Genomic DNA, 25,325 nt, shown 5'->3' on the forward strand with positions numbered 1-25,325 from the left:
AGATGCTGGCGAGTGCGAGTGTAAGTGGTTGCCACTAATACTGGAGGGGGCTGCCAGTGTTGCTAAGCACCTGTCGCTCTGCTCTTAGGTTAGGTGTAAAATTACCCCAGCTCTGGTGTTGAAAAGAAAAAAACGCGTTCGCCATTTACACGCGTTTTTCCATATTTTATTTGGGTTTTAACTTCGCTTTGGTTTTTTTTTTTTTTTTTTTTTTTTGGTCTTTTTTTTTTTGTTTTGCGGTTTTACGCATATTACGTTTGCATATTCTTTCGCGTCCGCCAACTAAATTAATTTATTTAATTCATTGTGGGCAAGTGGGCGAGTGGGTGAGCTGGGGCGTTGCTCTTGACTGCGCTGGCCACCAATTTTAATTACATTTAACAGCTGTTTTGACTGCGACGATTACGGCTGCCTTCCTTGAGTGTTGCTTTATGCTGCTAAGCTGGCAGCTGCTGGCAATGGAGGCTAGCTAAGTGACTTTACGTTAGAGTATTTGCTGTGAGGTATGCAAATGAACTTTACTTGCTTTACTTTAAATAATGTTTATGCCTTAGATGTACTTACCACAGCTGAATAACTGTCATTTGCATTATCTATGTATATTTCTTGCCAATAGCAGTTAAATTAACTTAACATTTCAGTACCAAGTGAGCTGAAGGCGCAGCTAACTTAACACACATTTATGTCATGAATTTCTTATATTAACATTGATTCTCACAGCACAGTTTTCCCCATGTACCACCCTTTGTTACTCCAAATTGAATTAAATCTATACAAGTCCCTACATGTATATATTCATTTATATATACATATGTATGTGTGTATCTGTATGTATTTACTTACTGACCCCTATAATGACAGAGCATTCAATCAGCCGCTGTTGCAGTCTTTCGCATTTCATTTCCGGCTATTCAATTGAGCGTATGTTGTACGGCCAATGAGTCCCAGGCGCATACGAACCAGTTCCAGCTCCATCTCCCGCATATTGATGATTGCAGTGCAAAATGAAATTGAAAATAATTCGTTTGTATTTTATTGTTTGTATTTTTGTATTTCGTTTATTTAACGGCTTTTGTTTTGTTTTTGTTTCGTTTTACATTACTCGTATAGCTATAGCTGATGGCGCCTATTGCTTATGCGCTGTGTTTTCGTTTAGTTTTGCTTTCACTTTAACTTAGTCATTCGCTTTAGTTAGTTTGCTTTTGCTCAGACAGTTCGTAAATATTTAATGATAATTGCTAAATTGTTGTTTTCTTTTTTTTTTTCATTCGAATATACTGCATTAATGTGCATGTGTGTGTATGTGAGTGTGTCTGAGTGTGTATGTGTGAGTGTGAATATTTGTAAGACTTGCTTGGAACTTGTTTACATATGCGTTGCTTAGTGTTTCTTATTGTTAATGTGCTGCCTGTGTATAATGTTGTTTAAATTTTAGTTTAGTTGATATACGAGAAGTTCTTAAGTGATTTAATCTCTATTTCAAATGCTGAGTGTCTCTCTCTTCCTTCCACTACTATTTACAAACAGTTTCAAGCTTAACATAATTAGCTAAACGTTAACTAACAGAAAAACGTTAACTGCCGAATTTACATAAGAGTCTAATACTTATAGAGCTACCTAGGGCGTATTAAAGTAAATATTCCAGTTTGCTTCTCAAGTTGTTTGTGTAGCCAGCCCTTGTATAACTATTAATGTTTTCTTTATCTTCTTCAAGTATTTGTCAGCAAATTAAAATATTGCATTAAACACATTGCTAAAGATCCATTAATTGGTTTTAGTTCAAAGTTTCTTTTAAAATTAATATCACTAACAAGCCTTCTCTTAATTTTATCTTCCTTCCTTTTATATTTAATTCATAAACTTTATTTCTTTTTATATATTTGGAGGAGCTAAAGCTTAGGCATTTCGAAATCTTGACTACAGATTGAGCTCTATGAATTCTAGACTCAAAATATCTTAACTATCTCAGAGTTGTGCCTCAATTCATATCCTTTCAGTTGGCTTCAATTTAGTTGATCTTTGGAGTTGCTAAATTTAAAGTTAAACTTTTGTTTGGTCGTCCATTGTATATATATATATATATATTTGTTATATCATTTACCATAAGCATAGAATTTTTACTAATATCGATTGGATACATCCAATCGATTTACAATTTTATTTATTTATTTTTATTTTTATTTTTTTTTATGATTGCTACTTAGATTCTACGGGCTTTCCCTCGAAGGCAATGAATCCTAGACCCCCTTAAACTAAACTACACTCAACTAGGTATCAAATTAAGAAATTTGAGTATAATAAAAAAACGAGTTCTTAACTATTTACAATTGGTACAAATCGGAACCTACTTTTGAAAATTGTTCTGCAATATATATATTTTTGTTATTTTTTACTCCTTTTATGATATTTAATTTATTTATTTTCTTTGACTAGATGACTAGATGTTTTGGGTGTTTTGTGTCCTTCGACAACCGACAAAAGTTTGTTATTATAAATTGATGGATTATTACAATTTGTGATAAATATTTTATTCCCAATTTTGTTGCTGGTGCTGTTCTCGTTGCTGAAATCTAAAAATTTCACATGCAGAACTGTCTAGTTATTTATTTATACCACGTTGGCTGTGGATCAATAACACGTCAGCGCCGTCGAACCAATTAGTTATAGCTACGTTATGTGGGTCTCTCTCTGTGTTTGTTTGTATATAACTAGATACTATTCATATGTATTCGCACAATATATGCCATGGGTCATGGGTCATCTATGTACAAATTGTCGCATGCTCAGTTCCGCTGATTTATACTGCAGCTGGTTTTGGGGTTTTTTCGGGGTTTTATTTGGGCTTTGGCTGCATCACATTTAACTGGCCAATATGAGGGTAAAAATATAATCTGCAAATATATAGAAGGAGATAGAGATTAATGCATATATGTGGAAATATATATAGATGTAGCTATATAGATATGAAAATTCGATTAGCGGCTTTCCAATTGTGTGTGCACTTATAAATCATTCAACAGCACGAACGAGTGACTGTCAAACATTGCGCTGCAGATTGTCTGGTTGGATTTACTTTCATCTTCTCTTTTTCATTTTGATAAATAAACATTTTTTGTACATATTAAAACATTCATGGAAAAAGTTGGTAAATTGCATAGATTGCATAAATGCTTTATTTATATATGCAATTAGTGGTGGTTCTTGCTTATTGAATTAAATGCCAAATAAAAACCTCAATGTAAACAAGTATGAACAATGCTGCGGTAGGGTATAGCTGACTGAAAAATACTCGCTTAATATGAAGAAAAATAGGGGAAAAATGGTCAGAAATATTCTTTAAGAATATATTTTTATAAATATGAATATATTCATCAAATTCATTAAGTTCATTACGTTTTATAAAACTAATATACCCATTTTACTAGGAGAGTGGGTATCGTCAATAATGCAAATGCATTTACATAGGAAAATATGCAGTAGAAAACATGTAAATGCCTTCACTATAAACTTCAATAAATTTACACACAGCTACATACGCATATATATGTACATATATACACACACAAATATATCACAACAACAAATACTGTTAAGTCAGGACTTAAGTCGTCTCCTAACATAAAATTTGATTACATTATTAATTGGGCTGCTTGAGCTGGTAATTAGCTCATATAATCATAAGTTCAAAGAAATGCCTGTAGATATTTTATATTATTTTTTTGACTATTAACTTTATGTTGCAGCCTCTCTGACCAGAGCCCATATCTCTGCCTCCCTACTCCTTCCCTTTCTCTCCGTCCACTTCATTGCCGTTATGCCCTTTCATTATGTAGGCATAATGTGTGCCATACAGTTATTTCTTATTACCTTAACGAGTGGCCATTTATTCACATTGTGCCTGTATATAGGGCCCTATCCTTGCTGGTAATAACCATCAAAAAATCAATCGATTTTAATATACTACATGCTCCTCCATACATAAACTCTGATGTTTTGCTCTCGGCTCGGACAAATTGCTGTGCAGAGTTCATCATTTTGTAAGCTATCATCAGGATATGCATAACACAGAGAGCTCTATAGCAAAACTGCAGCCATTGTGTATTAAATATTTCTCTTGAATATTTAAAATCTACAAAAAATAAACAAGATAAATCAATTGACAGTTCCATCTATATGCAAAAATGTATTGGCTGATGAAATAGAGATATATGGAATGTATGTATGTATATATGGAAAATGGAAAGAGAAAAGGAAAAACTTTGAATGTTAATCAAAGTAGATACTAGACTACTATTTATAGTGCATTTTTACATTTTTTACAACACAATATGAGAGGAGTTGTAATCGAATATTTGGCATTTTTTAGCACAAGCATGCAAATCATAATTTCACTTTTAATACACTTTTTTTGGTATTTTTTAAGCGAGCTCGAAATGCATTTCGAAACAAGGACAAACTCGTGACAATGTGCGATGATTTTTACGATATTCTACTATATACAGAAAGCACATACAAATCTTAAATTTCAGCATATTTTTATACCCTGAACCCATTGAAAATGGGAAATCAGGGTATAATGGTTTTGTGAAAAGTATGTAACAGGCAGAAGGAATCATCGCAGACCCCATAAAGTATATATATTCTTGATCAGGACGACGAGCTGAGTCGATATAGCCCTGTCCGTCTGTCCGTATGAACAAAAGGATCTCAGAAGATATAAGAGCTAGAGAGCTGAAATTTGGCATGCATACTCGTGTATACCATAGGCAGTACGAGTTTGCTTTATTTTTTCGATAACTCATCCGATAACTTTTTTATCGAGAATAATCGAAAAATCGACTTGGTTTTTTCAGCCTAGTTTGAACACTTTTAGACCTGGAGACTTCAAATTTGCGTTGTATATAAAGTAATTGGATACATAGATTTTGTCATTTACAGATTTTGGATACCACGCCCCCTTCGCCCCCAATTCGGAAAAAACGCATTTCAAATACTAGAGACTTGTGCTTTGGAATGTACACACATATTCATCATATGATTACACTCTACAAATTTCATTAGGATCTTATGTCTACAAAAGAAATTATTAAACAAATAAATTGTCATAATATTGCCCACATTGCAGCGCAGCCCAAGCGCAGCCGCTACTTACTGCGCAGTTAGCAGAGCGCGTGCTTATAAGTGCATGTGTATGTATGTGTGCATAGAAGAAATGCAGAATGATTAGAATATCAGCTTGGAGGGTTCAGGGTATCTCCTAGTCGAGCAGTCTCGACTGGAGCCTTCTTACTTGTTTATATTTGCTTAAAACGAAGCATAAAGCCTTATCAAATATAGATTTAAGGCACAAATTACTTGAAACGCTGCTGCAGACTTTGCTTTAAGCATTTAAGTCTGTTTTTGTAAATATCAAAAAGTAGCCCAGTAACTCCCAAGATAAGGCCTTGTTTCATTGAGCGATGCCTTTGCTGCTCTGCTTCGTTCCAACGAAAATGTAATTTCGAAAAACAAATAAACTGCGAAATGTCCAGTTGAGCACAAATGCAGAAAGTTGTAGTTGTGGCGCAAAGTTTTGTAAATAAAACTTGATTTGAATTAAATGAAATTACAGTTAAATATTTGAGGTTCGCAGCAGCACTGCGAGCAACTGGCTCTAGAATATATACTCAACAGTTGCCAATGCGACTAGGGGGAGATGAATCTGTGCGAGTTAATGTTAAATACTGACAGCCAAACAAATGCGAACAACGGCGCATGGTATATACACAATTTCAGATAGAGTATGTGGGTGTGTGTGTGTGTGTGATGTCCATTTTGGCACGTGCTTACTCTGCATTGTTGCTGTTGTTGTTGCACAGTTGTTTTGCTTGTTTGGCGATTGTAGGAACCATGATTAACGCGACCGAGCAAGAGAGAGGGCAGAGCAAGGAGCGGCGAAATGGAGAAACACACATAGAGAGAGAGAGAGAGAGAGAGAAAGATTGGGTTAGGCTTGGGCTGGCTTAGGGTGGTTTGGGTTCGCCACGGCTGTTTGCCAAATCTCTCGACGCTGTCTCTCCAAATTTTAACTATGAATGTGCCCAACTGGTGGCAACAACAATAACAACGCCTGCGCTGCTGCTGCTGCTGCTGCTGCTGCTGATGTTGTCTATGTGTACACGTGTATGTGTGTGTGTGTGTGTGTATATGTGTGTCTGTTTGTTTACCGAAACCTTCTTAGTTTGGCTTAGTAGCCCCTCGCTGCCATTGTTTGTGTATTTGCATTTGTCCCTCAACTTTTGCGGGCCCCTCGTCGAGCGAGTGTGAAAATTTATGTATGTATGCATGTGCTCGCAGCTCCACTGTGTGTGTGTATGTGTGTGAGAGAGTGTGGATGTGCCTTTTGCCTGCCTTGGTTTATGTGCTGCTTTTGTTGTAGCTGTTGCTGTTGCTGTTGCTGTTGCTTTTGCTGTTTGGCTTTCTTTTTGGGACAGCCTCAAGTCAGTCGCAGTCGCAGCCCTTTGACCAGGTCCGGAATACAAAATAAAGGCATCGAATGCTGCCCACGAGCGCATTAAAATATGTAAATACATATATACATACACACACATACACACTTCTCTATATACATACAGTTGCTGCTGCTGCTGCTGCTGCTGCTGTTGGCATTTTAAATTTGACCGCATAAACAAAGACAGCAGCAGCGAGAGAAATGTCGAGGCAACTGTAAACCAGAGCCAGGCCGCAACAATGTTGGGTATGCATAAAAAATCTAGCGCCCAGTCTCACCTGCTGCCACCTGGCTGCGGCAATTGTGGCAGCCAGCGCATTTCATCGTCCGTGTCCTGGTCAAAAACAATTTAACTGTCTTGCTTTGCTGGGCACTTTTTCTTTTTCGCTTTTTTATGTATTTTTTTATTGTAGACTCTTTTCCGTTTTCCTTTTATTAGATTCACTCAAAATGTTAATTTAAATTTCTAAGCTCTATTGTATTGTGCTTGGGACACAGTTTTTGTTCTTTACGTTTTTCTCTGCTCTTTTCACACAGTCCTCAATTAGCATGTCAGCCAGTCAAGGGGGGGTGGGGAGTGCCGCAGGGCCGAGGGCTGGGCTAGCTTTTGAAAGCACATTAAAAATGATTTCCTAAGTAGATTGTAAAAATTGTTGGCAATTATATTTAATAGCACCGGCTTTATGCCATATACCAGTGAACCATAAACGGGCCGTAAAGCCACGCAAAAGGCGGCAAAGGGCGACGGCTTCTTGAGGTGTTCGCCCAGGTAATTTGTGAAAAAAAAACAAAGAAAAAGACGGCCAAAGTAAAATATGCTGCGAACAAGTCAATTTGACATACCCTTAGCAGGTGCGCCGAGTAGACCAAGTAGACTGCCGGATGTTTTGGAAAATTTATTTTCATTTTCAGTCGAATGAATTTTATTATACACATATGAATGTGTTTAAATATTGAAAATTTACATTATATTTATGCATGATTTCTTATCTTTTTATTGAGATTTATGTTAAATCCAGTTCATTGGGCAATAATTTAACAATAATGTAAATTAAAGATTTATCTAAAAGTTTTAATACAATCTACAGCACTCGAAGTATATTTATTTTTTCAGGAGCCGAAAGGATTATAAGATTTTGTTGTTGTTGTTATTGTGTCCAATTTTTAAACTTCTAGATCTAAAATTGTAGGAGCTTTTAGCTTTTGCGGTTAGCCACGCCCCCTGTGGCCATCTGCCATATCTTTCTGATCTTGCCTTGTCAACTGGAGCGTATATTCCATATTGCAACTGTCTACCACTTCAACTAACATACCGGAAAATGCATTTTTATATTTATAAATTGATAGATAACTGCATAATTCTTTGTATTTACTTTCCCCTTAAACACATAAATATACCTAATACTGGAAATACAAATATATCAGACTTACGTATACAAATAAAAAACATTTATTCTCAGATTCAATTCGTTTCGATTTGTTTTCTCTGCTAAATCCTCTTTGTGGAACTTCTCAGTTGAGACCAGCCACTACTATATAGTTGAGTTAGCGAACTATACAATTGAATTCAGTTTCCTTTTCTTTCGGATATTGTTTCAATTAAATTTCGTTTGGCCTTTTGAGCTGCAATCGAAGTTCGAACTTTCGAATTGAGCAAACACGGCGGCCCAGCGCTAGAGAACTTGACAACGTGGCCTGGCCGCAAAACAATCAAAATCGTCCACTGAGCACAATGTGCACACTTTCAGCATGCTGTGTGTAGGTGGGCGTGGCAGCAGCCCAATCACACACACACACACACACAGCTGCATACGTGCTCGCAAAGTGGCAAACAATAACTTTCATTATGAATATTTTAAGGTGCGGAAGTGAAAGAGCCCCAAAGAGTAGAGAGAATGGGTGGCTGGGGAACGGGTTGCTTAGTTTTAGTTGAGGGGAAAACTAGCCAGGTGCTGGCAGCAGCAACAGCAGCAGCAGCAGCGGCAGGTAAAAGGACAAAGTTTCGTGCAGTGCAACCGTTAAGGAAATGGGGCCACAAAACTTTTGGCTGCAAGGCGACAGAACACGACACGTTGACTTTGATCTTGGGCCAGCGACCCACACCTCACCCCAATCCACCGCACACCTGCCCCACCTGCCTCACCTGGCCACCGCGATGCTTCTGCGTTTGCTGTGGCTGCGTTGTTGTTTCAGCTGCTTTGTTTGCAATTCAAACGCAATTAAGCTGCCCTCTGTGCAAATAATGGCAACCTGAGTAGGCCAAGTCAAATAGCGCAGCATGGGCCCGAAATTAACTTCAGATAAGTATGTAAAAGTATGCGACTGTCTGTGTGTGTGTGTGTGTGAAAGTTAATTGGATGTGCGCTTGGTTTAATAAGCATAATAGCTGCCCGACTGCCCGACTGGCCGCAGTGCAAACCACTCTTAATTAATAATTAAATTAAATTTCCGAGCAGGCAACGCGTGCTCCATAAAAGTATTAATTGGAGCGTGCGTTCCGCGAATCTGACTTAAGGTTCGCCCGGATCCGAGTTCGAGCCCGGACCCGTGACCAGGACCCAAGGCTGACTTTTCAGCTAAAGCTTTAACCCGCGTTCCCAATAACGAATACATCAAAGCCGCACATCCGTTGCCCGCTGCCGCCGACTCCTGCCAGTTGCCGCTGAGTGCTGCTCGTTGTTTCCGGCGCCGGCAGCAAATACCAATCGAATCGAACAGTCGATGTAGACCAAACAGCGGACGGGCTGAGCTAGCTGAGATTGAGCTGGACGATACAAAAAAAAATGAAGCTGTGGCTGGCCAGCAGAGTGTGTGTGATGCGGGAATACCCTGTTTACTGCAGCCGTGCTATAGTTGAACAATGAATATTTGAAACTTTTTCTCCTCTGGGCTGCTGAAGAGCTTTTGTGAAAAACTATCGAAATCTGTGCTAAAACTAAACGATATTACAAATTGCTCAATTATGCAACATCAAGCTTTTGTTTTTTCCAAACGTATACTTCGTACATATATACAACGCATTGCTATCGGTAAAGTGAGCGGATTTACCTATAAATAAATCTATCTATATAAGAAGTACATCCCTTTACATACATATAAATGTGTATATACTGTATATATATTAGTATATTGTATTAGTAAGTGATATTGCGAAAATAAACAGTTATCGATCAAGCTGTTCAATTATCGGAAAAGTTAACCAAATATCTACAGGATAATAAAGGAATATCTTAATATACATAGCTATAATATTTTATTTACTTGAGCTATGGTAATGAATAACAACTTATACAATAACAAAAGCCAGTATTTGTGGATATCAAAATTATCAGCATTAAAAAAATCTATCGATATTTTTTTCTAAGCTCAACTAATGATCCTTGGATAATAAGTTAAAAGAGTTATCAATGTTTGAACAAGATGCAGGCTAAGCGAGCGATACCCAGCCTGTAACATAGGTATACCTATTCCTTATATACCCTTACCTTCTACCACCTCCAGTGAGCATTGGCTGGCTTGGAGCACGATGCATGACGAAAGACTTTGCCGGGTTTGCTGCACAGCATCCGGGCGCGCAATCATATTGGCAGAGTCACTCTTATTAATATTACATCAGTGTGGAGCTGTCGTTCCAGCATGCTATCCCAATGGTCGCATAAAATGCTTTAGCACACTCGCACACCTGCACACCTGGACACACACTCGTAGAGAATTGAGTGACAGGCATCAGCGAGCGTATGGCAGGAATCCGTTTGGCCATTGTCATGACAGTGGATTGTGGGTGTCGGAAAATTGTATTGCAATAAAATGATTTATTTGCACGTATGTCCCGTGCCTAACAAGGATGAAGGATGTGTGTATTGGCAGCTAGCTGGCATAGCAGGAGGCATAGCGCAAGCAAGTGACATGTAGACGGCCCACTCGTTCGATTTTATTGTCTTACGACACGCGCTGTGCGAATTTCTCATAAAAATGAAATAATTCCATTTGCAAAACGCAGCCAAAAGTCGAAGTCGCCGAAAAAAAAACAAAAAAGGACGAGCACGAACGCCTGGCCACAGCTTGTGCGCCTACAGATAAGAAACGCCAGAGACGACGTCCAGGCATAGCAACAGATTTCCGATTTCCAGCAGGCAGCAGCAGTCGAGCCACAGGACGCAGGACATGGGCAAGGGCATTGTGCCCACATTGGTGCGTTTTTATTGCAGCCGCAACTTTTATTAAAAGGCCAATGGCAGGAAGAACGCAAAAAAAAGTATGCCGAAAAGAAAAACAGATAGCCAGAGAGAGGAAAGAGAGAAGCGAGAAGTGAGTGAGGCTAAGAAATACTTGGGTCTTATCTGGAAATGTCGTTTGTTAGATGTTTGGCGCCGCCTTCGCTCATGTTTGCGTTTCAATCTGCGCCTGGTCCCCCGGGCAGTTTGTTGAAAAAGGATTCAGTTTGGCCCATTTGGCTGACAGGCGGGCAGTCGAGCAGTCGGCCGGCCTGTCTTTAATGGCCTTAAAATACTCGTTACTGTCCTTGGATACTTTTATGGAGTTTATCAAAACGAATGGCAGGCATTGATATAGATACATTTCATTTGCATCCTTTTTATGCTGATTTCGTAAACAAATTTCAGCTTATCAAAGCGTTCAAATTGAGTTAAGCCATCAGAAAGCCGGCTAATGCTGCCACTGGGCTGCCACTGAGCTGCCACTGGGCTGCCAGAGCCAAAGCCGATTCATTCCGCACAACTTGGCGTATAAGCAATGTGCTTATTATGTATACGACCCGTGCGCACCGAAATTGATTGCACAATCTTCAAATAATTGTTGGCGCAATCAATTTTGTGTATTACCTGGAATTTATGCAAATATCATTTGTTGCACAACAAATTTATTTCATGTACATCATCCACTCGAAAAGTTTCAGCCATCTGCTTAACTGTATATATGTATGTATATTACATGTATATGTATATTTAGTTTGTACATATAAATTTATATTGATTTTATTGCTTTTATAGCCCAACTAAAAACTTTCAATTTGCGCAAATTGTATGCAAATTTATTTTTACATTTATTATTATTGATTTTTTTTATTTCACTTTTCCGATAGCGTTAGCGTTTTATTAATATTGTTGTAAAAATTTATTGTTTTTCTTTTGCTGAATTTTGCATTATTTTCGCCGAGGGCAAAAATTTTCGCAGCTGCTAGCAGAATTCGCTTCGATTGATTGTTTGAATGGAATATGAATTTAATAGTTGGGAAATTTGGAATTTTTCTATCTCACATTTGTGGAATTTGCTATGGAAATAATTTCAGTTAAAGTCCGCCCCTTTTACAGTATTTTCACAAAAATTTTCCACAATTACAAGCAAATAATAAAGGACGGAAAAATAATTATAGCTGTCTGTGCTGTATACCACAAACTTCAGTCCGCCAATCGCCAATCAATCAGCTAACAGAACAAAGCTATAGGAAGTGTGTGAGAGAGAGAGAGAGAGCGATAGCTAAGCAGCTATTTGTTCAGCAGCTTTATCGACTGCGTGTGTTGGGAAATCATTAAATTGCAATTAGTACTCTTAACTCCCACCCAGAGACGGGGGTGGGGGGTGACTCGGGTGACTTGTCACTCACTTTGTACAATGAATGTAGTATGTCAATACCAAAGGCAAACAGTCCTACAGCCACACAAACTGATGAGCCAATACCAATAACGAGAACGGACAAAGCGGAGCGATAGCAGAGTAAGAGAATAAGAGAGTAAGAGTGAGCGAGCTGTAAGAGTTTAATAATTAAAGGCAGGCAGACAACAAGAAATGCCAGATGCTACGGCCGTGCAGCCGCATGGCTGTACGTACGAAAGGTTACTTAATGACATTTTGATTACAATTTGAAATGCTCAAATCCCAAAAATACATTTCAAAGGTTTCGATTTTCTAAAATACCTTTCGAATCAAGCGGCGCGACGGCTCTGTGCCTTTAGCCTTGAGCGCTGCAATTGTTGTCGTTGTTGTTGTTTTCGTGTCGCTCTTGTCAAAGCATTCATTGTGGCATTGCCTTGGCCATAAATTAAAGCCGCTCCACAGTGTCCATCATGTTGAAATGCTTGCATTTTTCATAGCTTGCATTTCAATTTCATGGCCAGCCATTAAAATTGACAGCCAAACCAACACACCTAAATACAAAATGTGTATAAGTGTGTGTGTGTGTTCATAAATGGTGTGTTGATGTAGCTGGTGTCCGCCATGCCGAAAGGCTTGCCAGCAAATAAAAAAAAATAAGAATTACACGACTGAATTTATGGAGCCAAAGTTTTGCCTTCTCGAATGCTTCTCTCTCTCTCTCTCTCTCGCTAGGGCTCTCGGTCCAATCTTTTTTTTTTATTGTTGGGCAATCTGTGTCGTTTTTCCCCTCTCCCAATTTTGCTGATGCCTCGCTTTAAAGCTCTTAAAAGCATGTTGCATAATTTAAGCAGCGGCGGGGCGACAAAATTGTTTTAATGTTTTCGCCTTGGCTGACGCTGAAAAGTATGCTACATTTTTTGAACATTTTGGCAGTTCGTTTGCCATTCGCCTTTGTGTATGTGTGTCTGGCTGTGTGTGTGTGTGTGTACTTTAGAGCCAATGCAGCAGCTGCTGTTGTCGCAATCACCAACAGGGAAAAACAGGACCGCTGGCCCATTCTTTATATCTTCAACTGAGCGTCTGACTGGTTTATGTCCGTAAGCCTGATGCATTTTTATTTGTTTTTATTTATTTTTTCTCTTTTTGTGGATATACTACGTAGGCATTTGCTGATCAGTCAAAGCGGCTGAGTGTTAATTTTTGATTGGCTGTGGCCCAGAGCACTGAAATTGTCAAGTGTCATTTAATTGCTACCTGGCATCTGCCACCTGCCTGCGACCTGGCATCTGCCACGAGCCAGCAGCCACATGCGGCTAATTGTCGTAAAAGTCAACTTTGACCCGCATACGTGTTAGCTGCTGACTTTAACATGACCTCGCGCTGCCTCGCCCCGCCTCGCCCCGCCTCGTCCCGCCTCGTCTCGCTGGCCGCAGGCGAATGTCAACAATAAATTGAAATATTGAATTTGACTTTCGCTTTAAGTTAACTTTATAATTAATGAAATCCGCATAATAAATGAACTTAAATATGAAAATTAAGTGCAAACAGAGCTCTTGCCAAGGCTGTGGACGGCCCGACGGCACGAGTTTGGCTTTCTGCTAAAAGGCTTAGTTAGATGATTTGAGTGTAGCATTAAATGCTCAACGAGGCGTGCAAACATACAATAAGTGAGAGCGAGAGAGAAAGAAAGAGAGAGAGTGAAAAAAATACAAGCGGCAGCAACAACAATTGACAATGACAGCAAGGCAATTTAACGCGGCTCACATGAATTTAATTTGCGTAAAATCAATTCCAATTTGTAGATTGAAAAAAAGAACAGAGCAATATATATAGGGTATGCATGATCAGGTGTTACCTTGTAGAGATTGTATAAGAGTCTACTGCCGTAGAAGTAGAAGTAGAAGTAGAAGTAGAAGTAGAAGTAGAAGTAGAAGTAGAAGTAGAAGTAGAAGTAGAAGTAGAAGTAGAAGTAGAAGTAGAAGTAGAAGTAGAAGTAGAAGTAGAAGTAGAAGTAGAAGTAGAAGTGGGGGTGAAGTGAAAGTAGAAGTAGAGTAGAAGTAGAGTAGAAGTAGAGTGAGAAGTAGAAGCAGAAGTAGAAGTAGAAGTAGAAGTAGAAGTAGAAGTAGAAGTAGAAGTAGAAGTAGAAGTAGAAGTAGAAGTAGAAGTAGAAGTAGAAGTAGAAGTAGAAGTAGCAGTTTAAGTGGAAATTGGAGTACTAGTAGTAGTAAAACAAGTCGTAATAGTAGTAGTGAGAATAGTAGTAGTCGTAAAAGGCTTGTTCTTTTTCATCCCAGCTGGTTTCTCATTACACCGTGTTTTATGATACCCGCTTTTGGCTGGTTTATGGCCAGAGGGTATAATAAAAAGCCAACTGAACAAAGCATCATCACGGATTGTTGACAGTGTCATTGTGGCTGTGTGGTTAATGGCAATTGTTACTTGTTTTGGCAAATCATGCAATGGAAATCCTTTAAAACGCAAAACAAGCAAACAAACCGAAAAAAGTTCTTAGCACACCCAACACATCACAGACACACACACCACACATATATCACACACACACTGAAAACATATTCTCCTAGCCTTGGCGCTGATTTAGTGTGCTATATGAAGCGTATCATATTGGCTGAGTGTCTGTTTGCATGTGGCGCTTTGTATTCTACAAATACACACGCTCACACTCTCACACTCTCACACACACACACACTTACTTACACCCATACAGACACTGAGTGGCAACAAATAATAGAATTTGTCTGGTTTTAAGGATGACAGGCACAAGAGGCAGGATAATGTGCACGGCAAGCGAGGCGCAACCGAAACCATTTCCGCATACAGAAGCCAGAGCTACCTACTCCGGTATGGTGGCCCGGCTCGTGGCCCGGCTCGGCTGGCTGATAATGTACGAGTTGTGGCTCCCTGTGCGACAGCCTCAGTCTCACCTAACCGTAGGCCCAATATCATCATCAATCAAGCCGAACATATCAGATGTGCATTCACATATACACGGCTTACATACACCGCCTAGTTATGTGTATCTTGAGGTCGAGGCTGGGGTAGCTCTGCATTTGCACAGCACAAATGGGAGCTGGCTTTGTGCCCCTTGTGCCCCTCAAGTGGCATAGGCGACAGTTAGCTCTCTAACAAATTTGTAATCAAATTGATATCATTTTTTTGTTGCACAATAAGTAGAAGCCTGCCTCATACCTACCTTATATATTGAACCTGTAGACTAGAGCTGTAGAATTTTTGATGGGCAATGAACTAGCAGAATAATTTTAATTGGTTAAGTTGTAATTGTATTGAAGCCATCGATAAATACATAAGTATCATCGACTATTATTCAATTATGGGTAATTGGATTTGTTAGACGATTTGTGTCTCATCTATAAAACAAGAAAATTCTGTTTAATTATCGATACACAATTAATGACCATCTAGGATAGTCGATATTTGCATTGTGATAATATTTAATTGTAATAAATAATTAATCGCTAGATTAAGCGATTTATTATCGATAAGTTTCATCAAACTCTTTATCACAGATAATAAAGTAATTAAATAATCGAATATGTTTTGTAGCTATCAATCGATAAAGCACTTAGCTGATATATCAATAATATACTATATGATATGTTCAAAAAAATAAAAGATAAGACAATTATAATAGATACCTTATTAAGGATCTGAGCTATGTAATTATTGCTTTTATTTTTATATGAATTTTGGTCAACAATTTTTATTATAACTATATAAAATGAATGCTCTAATAGTTATAGTATCTGAGCTAGTAGAGTCTCTAGTATTTTTTCAATTTTTATATGAGTTCTTTAAGTTTTTAGTATTCTTTCATTTCGAATGAGATAGCTGAAAACTTTTTAAACATAATATAATATAATATACAAGTTCTATTTCAGTATCGATTGAGCTCAATTATCCGACATATTTAGCTTAGGCGCATTAAAAGCAAAATCTAGAGCGACGTGACTTGTAGTAAAATTAGTTTTCCAACTAAAAATGCATTAATAAACAAAGGCTTAATGCACTCTATAGACTATATATGTATGTACGTATTGGAATAATAATCGAGGCAACTGCTGCTGCCAGAATGTGCACTTAAAAACGTTTTTTGTCTATGGCCTATGGCTAAAGTGCATCGGGCACTGAGAAATGCCTTTGGGGGAGTTCTGGGGGCGTGGGGCCCAAAGTATGCAAATGTGTAGCTCAAAGCAGCCTTATGGCCAGTCACGTGGTAATTGAATCGTGCTACGAATTGTAAGCGAGTTGTAATGCGCTCGTCTTGCCTGTCTCCCAGGCAGGCAGGCCGGGCCAGGCCAGGCCAGGCCGGGCCAGCAGGAGGCGCTGTGCAGCCATTAGAAAAGTGCACAAGGTACATGTGTATTTGTATGGATGGCTGGAGTGGTGCGAGTGATGCGAGTGATGTGGGTGGTTTGGGTGGTGTGAGGCGACATTTCAATGCTTTCAACGCACACGCAAACTAACAAACAAACAAATATCATTACAGCGACTTACATATGCAAACGGCTGGCTGACAGCACATCAAATAAGTATATGCACACACTCGAAAGGATATGAAAGCCGGTGACGACAACGCATATACATAAAAGATGAAGAAGAAGAAGAATTGCATATAAATACATGTATGACAGAGTGCACGCAACAGAGAGAGATGGCCAGATAGATAGGAAGTGAGCGCGAGCGAGAGAGAGAGAGAGTGAGAGAGGGGAGTGGGATGCTGAAGCTGGCGACATCTGCGGCTGCGATTCTCAAGTGGTTGTACGCGAGCGCCCGCTTTGATCGAACTTGCCGTGGCGTATACGTAATTTATGCATATAAATACATGAGTACTAACATTCGCACACACACACACACTTGAATGCACATACACATACACGCATATATATGTAGCAGTATTCTCATATTTGCAATCACATACATCTTCATTCAATATACATGCATGTTTTTTCGCGTTGATAGCAAACAACAACAACAACAACAACAACTGCTACGACTACTACTGCTACAACAACACTGACTGCCATGAAATAACATTACGAACAATAAATGTGAAAACGTCGCACAGTGGGTGGCACAAGTCCACAAACACGGAGCGTAACTGAAAGAGATGCTTGATTCCATCCATTATTCGTTACCCTATAGGGCTTATGCATAACGCATATATTGAGTTAACTAAGTTGATTGCGCATCAAGCTCAGCCAACTCAAATTGGCATGTCAAATCAATTGCAAAGAAAAGTGAAGGAATGAGCAGAAAAGAAAAGTGAAAATAAAGCTGACTAAGGTCAGAGTCAGATGTGAATTAATGTAAGATAACATTTTGGGTTTCCCTATGGCTCCTATGCGACATCCTTTAGGTAGAGTAGTTACTTGGCTAATCAAAGCTTCTCTGCAATTGTTTTCTATATGGATTCAAATTGGGTTAAGAGTCAGGCTTGCTCTCAACTCAGTTTTATGCTGCTTAGCAGCAAGAGTTTTCAGTTCCTCTGAGAGCAAGCTAGAACTAAATTTAAAATTTCTCAATACCTAAGAGGAAAATAGAAAGCTTAGCACTCGAATACAATATTATTAATAAATAATAAAAAATAAATAATCAAACTAAACCAACTTATGATAGTTCATTTAAAAAAGATTACTTTCATAAACGTTTACAGAGTATGTGTCAGTCGCAATGCTCTTAGCAGTTTTCTGTTTTTTTTTTCTTTTAGCTTGCCTCATAGATTCAAATCCCATTGCACTTTACAAGTTGCTCTTAGCCGACGGCGGCGGCAGCTGCTGCTGCTCCATCAGTTTTGCTGCTCTAGCGAAAACAGCCCAAAAACCGAGCACGAAGAGTGCCCAAGGGGAAGCAGCTGCATTTGTGCGGTAATCTGTGCATGCACAATGTGCACTCGATGCGTATATGTGTGCGTGTGCGTGTGTGTGCACAAGCTATCTGGCTATTACGGTGGCTGAAAACATTTTGCCAATGCAAACAAAAACTGCCTGCAAAAATGGCCAAGGATTTGATCAGCAATTAACTGGCTGCGGTAGCTGCCGAAATCGAATGGATCCATTTGTTGCTAATAGTTCCCTCTGTCCGGATTTTCTTAATCCTGAACACTTAAAATTAAGGGCCATTGAGTTCACTGCGTGCGTATGCATATTTGATGACCATGTGTGCGTGTGCCTGTGTATATGTGAGTGTGTGTGTGTGTGTGTGTGCTGGACACCTTCAAAGTCTTTCAACTGCACTAAATATACAAAAATCAATTTCAATTTCAATTTAAATTCCGTTTCGTGCCGGCGTCAGCTGAATTATTGATGCAGGCATTGGGCGAAAAATAGCAACTGATATAAATATTTATAAACATTTATTGCAGCGAGTTTTGGAGAATACTGTCAAGAAAACGCCTAAAATAACAGTGAGCTTATATGTGTATCTTCTATATATAGTTGTAATCAATATTTCACTAGTGAATTAAGCTGAGGCGAGTCTCCATGCAAGTCTAATGAACTCTCAGTGCCAGATAGAAACGAGTTTAGCTTAGACACTATTTATAATGTGAGATAGGTCGCATCATAGAAATAACTGAATAATGGGAATATCACAGAGTTTTGGCACTGATTTTCACCGACTCTGCTAAGACCCAATTCAGAATCCTGCAAGTTATTTGCTAAAGCCGCTATATATTCTCCACATTATACCAATCTCTGTCTATATGTTGAGCTAAGTATTTACTTATGTATAAACTCTGTAGCTGCCTGAGAAATAAAACCACGTGAGGCCCCGCCTAACGTCGATTGCATATTCAAAACTGAGCTGGATTCTATCTCAAGTATTCTACATTTCTCATAAGTTATATGTAGCATATCTCAAATAACAAATCATTTTCAATATTTGAATATTTTATCAAATAAATGTTATCGATAGCTTAAACAGTAACTGAAATGTAGTTATGAAAAATTGTAACACGCATGTACATAGTTTCAAATCTCTTTATGAACCTTTTCAAAAGGTTACTTCCCCTACCTCCGTTAATATACCTTCCCTCACACCCCTGATAAGCCCTTTCAAATCTAATAATCGCCCACTCATATAACACTAATCAAGTTTGTGTACATTTCCATATGCATAAGTAACTGTTCCTTCCTTATTCTCCCACACAATCCACTTAATTCCCATTTGCATCATCAAAAGTTGCCATAAAAAGCTGTTAATATATGTAAAAGTTTCTTTTATAAGGTAATTTGGTAATGTCATGGTGTTATTTCAATAAAGTTTATCAGGCATAAGCCGTAAAGCGTTTGCAATAAAGAACTGTTTGAGTAATTGCCAAGCAATGACAGCGCGTTAAAATCAAAGAAAGACATCAAATTAAAAATATTAATGGCGCATAAACGGAGCGGATTCAAATGCAGTCTGCTTCCGCTCCAAACAGTTTAAAGACATGTATCCACCCAAAGCAGCACGAACTACTTACTAGGGGAAGCCACGTAAAACCGCACCCGAAGTGACCATAAAGCATTTACAAGCTTGCAACGAAGCTGCGAAAGTTGTGTGACTTTATGATTATTACTTGAGGGATATACACATGGTCAACCTCTCTCTCCCTCTCTCTCTCTATCTCTCTCTCCATTCCTCCATCTCGCTCTCACACATACGCACAAAAAATTGCGTCAGTGATTGTGGCATGGGTATAATTAAATATGAACACATATGTTTTCCCTTTATTTTCCAGTGTTTTTCACTGACAGAAAATCAATAAGAACAATGCCAGAGCAAGAGCCAGAAAACCGAAACCGAAACCGAAACAGAAACAGAACTCAAGGTGAGCCACTACGCCTTTTATTTACCATAATTATTAAGAGACGCAGCAACGAGAGCATGAAATAGTTTATAATTTAAGCGCATTAAGTAAATCAGTTCACGTACTTAACTCCTCAAATATTAATAGCACGACGAATCGAGTCGCTTACAAACTTAATGATGGGTGATTCTTTTTGTCTTAACCAATACTGACATGAAATGAATCTTGGTTAGAGACAAGACAGAAGAAAAAGCATACAGTGTTGGATAATGCAACTGTTTTCCCACACTAAAGCATTGCTAAACATAGAAATATTATATCAATGATTTTAATATTAGCCAAAAACAAGGGCTAGCAGATGTTCATTGAGACAAATTCTTACCAACACTTAAGGTCTTTTCATATTTAACCAACACTGAAAGGAATTGCTAGTAACGACCACATTCGTATATAGTGAAGCACAGTTACATTTTAGGCATACAGTGTTGCATAGTGTAGTAGTCACTTTACCAACTCTAATCGGGCGGGTTTTTGTTAAAATTCATTATTATGCATTGAAATATATTACTTTTAATTGCAATACTAAAGTTTCTAAGACTATAGTAAATAGTATTTGTGAGTGTTACTATATTCGAACCCTTTTCAACACTACTTCAATGTAAAAACGCTTAATCAACACGAAAAATATGAATGAATGAGGATTGATGTCTTATCCCTTGACAGGCTTGAAAGACTTCTTTATAGAATTTTCAGCGCTCACGAGCACAGTTTTTGCTGTATGTCTTTCGTGTCACGTGCGCACCTCTAGCCAGAGCTAGAGCAAAGTTATGGCACATGTAATGTATATACATATATATCGAGTGCGTCACAGCAAGGACTGCGCCTGTTTGTTTTTTTTTTTTTTTTTTTTTTTTTTCAGTCCTTATTTCGGGGTCTCCTGTGCGTCAGCTCTTAATATTTTATGTATATTTAAAGCGCTCGCTGGCTCCGTCACTTGCCGCAGACGTAATCAGGGTCTTAACGATCTTAACTCGAGGACATGGGCATATTATTAACAGGGCGCAGGGCGTGTCAGCGGACAGATAACAATCAGGAAAAGCCACTCAATATTTGCTGACGATGCACGACGCGACGCGTTGCGACGCAGAGAGAATCGAACTTATTTTCGCCTCTTTTATCAGAGTTCAATTAAAGGTTGTCAAGGGAGACGTAGGGAGGGGGCTGTCAAATATAGCTGAGCAAATAACAAGCAGATAACAAGCTCATTTTCGTGGCACTTGCGGTTGCAGCGAATGTGCCTCAAGTGGCAGCTGAGGACAAGTTGTCGATATGCCAGGCCAAAAGGCAACATCATGTTGTAGACACACAAAATGTTGCATGCAACCCAGCGCGGCCACTTCTTTAAATACACACCCAAACACATACACACGCACACACACACACACACTTATGCATAAACACATCCGAAACGTGCAGCGAGCTGTGCTCTGGTGTTTCTTCTTCATTTCGAGCAGCTGCTGCTGCCGCTGCTGCTGCACTTGCCACAGAATTGTTGCATTAAATAAACGTTTTGTATTCCTAGCGTTCCCATTTCAACATTATGTAGACCGAGCGCCTGTAAGGCACAAAGACGTTGATAGATTTGCATATATCCCAGTCTACTTGCATGTGTGCATGTGTGTGTGAGTGTGTGTGTGTGTAAGGACCCACTTGGTAGCTTGCCACAATGGCAACTGCTCTAAGAAAGCAACTAGGGAATGCATATGTGTGTGTGTGTGTGTGTGTGTGCGTGTGTGTTTGCGGCATCTAGTACTACTCACAATGGCTTTTAATGAGTTTTTGTTCTGGCGTAATTATTCTTTTTACACCAGTTGCAAGTCTGCACTTATAATCAGCATGTGGCAGAGTGATAGCTGAAGTTGGGCCACAAAAAAAAAAAAAAAAAAACCAACGAGCTGGCGTTGCAAATGCGGTTGCCATAACGCTTCAACGACACCAAACCAACAAATGCGGCGCACTCTAATGATATATATATGACGTAGATGAGCAAGGGAAAGGGAAGTTTACAATATAGTTGCGGAAGTGTTTGAGCTGGCATGAGAAGGGGCGAAAAGAAATATAGTAATATATTACATAGGAAATGAGATTATAATGAGTAGCGTCTTGGATGGGCATCCAATGGATACTATCTATACCATAATCAGTCATATTCCAAATGCAATGCAAATTTTAGTCATTTGTTGTTCGGAAATTAGATTTAGCATTTTCTGTGCCGCTTTTTCATTAATCTCTCAGTTCTATCATCAGCAAACTTTACTATCAACTGCTATTTCGCCTTCACCTGGTCGTGTGAGAGTTCTACGATTGCTGCTTCCCCTATTTCAGTGCCAACCCAATGACAAAAAAAATCGAATTGGGGGAGCGGCGTTCTACAACAACTAAACAGTTTCCACAGGTTATTGTATGCGAAGCATGTCTATTAAACCGAATTGTGTTTGCTTGCTGAAACCTTTTTATGATTTTTATTTTCGCAGAAATGTGCCCACCGTTTGGTAAAGTGTAAATTGGATTTTTGGTGACTATATATATTTATACATGCCACGCGGCCAATAGGCGGACTATGTAAATATATAAGGCTATAGAAAGGGCTAGCAGTGAAGCGAGGTATTTTCTCTATAGAAGCTATAGGGTTTGTTTAACCTGTCATGGATATAAATAGAAGCAACCATCTATGTAATATATATTATATATATTATAATGCTTATATACATCAGTTCTTATTGATCTACAGATAAGCTAACGTGACGGCAATTTGACTCGCATTACTACGGACAATATAGTTCTTATCTATCTGTACTTAATCTATATACTTTTTAATATTACATTAACATTTTCAATTTTATCAAGTATAACAAATAATGTTTTATGAATATGATAATCATTGCATGCATAGGTTACATCTGATATTTGACAGTTGATATATTAATTGCAGCTAATTATTAGTTAGACAAAGAATCCTAATGCCTTATAAAAAAGTATAAAATCGAGTATAAATATGCACATAAAATTTTATAGCATAATAGGTATTGCATTAAGCCAATATACCCACTTTCACTACATAAACGAGTATATTTTCTATAAATTTCTACAATAAATGAGAGAGAATTGAGAGACTAATTCAATAATCAAAGTTTTAACATTTAATAAACCCCTAAACTATATACATGTAAATATTGTAATTTAAATAGAATCTCTGTCAGACTGCCAGCATAAATTGGTATTTATTAAACGAAATATCTGTTCATTTGCCGCCACTAAAATCAATTTGATTGTGGCACAAATGCACAAATGTGTTTAATTGTAATAATTATTTGATGGAATGCGAATAGAATCCAGCATGGGAATGCAATGCAAAATCCAAATGTTGCACAACAAAAGCTAAATGCATTAATCAGACACACACACACACATAGTGGGAGCGTAAAGTTAAGTTTGGTTAGATTATGTTGTTGCTATTTTTGTTATTTATATTATGGGATTTGCATTTGGGGCCGTTAGAGCACAATGCTGTCCACATTATTAGTGGCTGAAATGTTTTATGCAATTTGCCAGCTTTCAGCTTTCTTCAGCTGACCCTGTTGCCCCCCGCACTCTGCACTCCCCCTTGCCAAATTGGCTGGCAGTCAATTATGCGAATGTTTACATTAATTTGACAACAAATTGCATTTGATTTTAAATGCACACAATGGAAAGGAGCACCGCCCGTTCCCAGCCAGGCCATGTCACGCCCACTTTCCACAGACAGGCAGCTGCTGTAAACAATGTGGGCATTTTGTTGATTTATGAAGCGCATCGGATGTTTCCTTAATTAAAATGTTATTAAATCCAACGACATCGGCGCCCAAATCAACGTTCACGTCAACCTTGTCAGCAAATGCCAACAGCTTTTCGCTTTACCCCAAAAATTCAATTGAAACTTGGCGTGTTTCGGATATGTGAACGCACACACAAACGTATACATATATATAGTTATGTGTACAAAGATATTTATATTTATTTATTTATGTGCAATGCCTCTCGCATAACAAACAAATGAAACTTGCATTTCTCTGCTCACTTCTGTGGTCGAACTTTCCTTGAGCACATTTCTTATTTCATAGCTAAGCAAATTAATTTATATTTATTCATGAAGAGAAGAAGAGAAATTCATAAACTGAGCACTTTATTGGTTTGTTTGTCTGTCTGTATAAGCTGTAAATAATCTTACTGTTTTTGAAGACACAGACTGGACGACTCGAAGGTAAACTTCTTCTGTAAAGGCTCGTATTACAAATAATATTAAATATTTTATATTATTAATTTTTCCGTTTTTATTTTCTATTTCATATATTATTTTTTTTACATTTTATATTTTATATTTTATATTTTATATTTTATATTTTATATTTTATATTTTATATTTTATATTTTATATTTTATATTTTATATTTTATATTTTATATTTTATATTTTATATTTTATATTTTATATTTTATATTTTATATTTTATATTTTATATTTTATATTTTATATTTTATATTTTATATTTTATGTTTTATATTTTATATTTTATATTTTATGTTTTATATTTTATATTTTTTTTCTACTTTATATTTCTTATTTTATACTATAAACCTATATATTTTCTAGCTATTTTTTGTCATTTGCTATAAATGCGAGGTTCGTCGTTTGGTCAATGGAAAATCTGAATAAGTTTTTATCAAAAATCTTCCTGCACTATATTCTTTATTCTTTATATTTTAGCTTTTGTGTTTTCGCTTTTGTGGCACACAAGTTAAAACGCTTCAAAGTAAATCAGATAGCGAGCACGAATGGGCTATTGAGGGTTCTGTTGATTTATGGCACATTCTTTATGGTAAAGCAAATATTGGCAAATGTTTTATTTAGTTACTCCTATTTTATTTTCCAGCAGTTCTTAAATTTACTTAATTCAAAGTGCTGCTGCAAATTGATTTAGTCTTAAATATCAATTCGTTGAAAATGTACAAAGCTCTCAGCTGCGCCACCTCATGAACTTTGCCCCAGCCACACCCATTCCACCCTCACTTCGAGGGGCTGTGTTATTATAGAATTATAAATAAATCTCATTAAAATCTAATTAAAATTGAATCATAAAAGGCAACCGCACAAATTGGTTTTTTTTTTTTTTTTTTTTTGTTGTTTTGTATTCGTTGCTCTTATTTTCAGAGATCTTAATTAAGCCCCGCACACAATTATGGCTATAATTGAAAGGCCATCAAACTATTTATGGACATTGGCCATTGGGCACTGGGCACTGGGATATATTTGAATGGCTGGGAGTTATGTATAATTGCTTTGTTAAGAGACAAATCG

The 25,325-nt window shown here is 37.8% G+C and overlaps 1 protein-coding gene across 4 annotated transcripts in view; it reads right to left on the reverse strand.

The window, feature by feature from the left end:
* Positions 1-1,035: 1,035 nt before the first annotated feature.
* Positions 1,036-25,325, reverse strand: part of LOC6572883 (patj homolog) — a 37,533-nt gene continuing 13,243 nt past the window's right edge. For all 4 annotated transcript variants that reach the window (XM_032733566.2, XM_032733565.2, XM_001998952.4 and 1 more), the window contains one exon: positions 1,036-2,891. The gene's annotated coding sequence lies outside the window, so the exon portion shown is untranslated. The remainder of the gene's footprint in view (positions 2,892-25,325) is intronic.

The sequence above is a fragment of the Drosophila mojavensis genome, unplaced genomic scaffold (genome assembly GCF_018153725.1).
Source record: "Drosophila mojavensis isolate 15081-1352.22 unplaced genomic scaffold, ASM1815372v1 contig_16, whole genome shotgun sequence".
NCBI lineage: Eukaryota > Metazoa > Arthropoda > Insecta > Diptera > Drosophilidae > Drosophila > Drosophila mojavensis.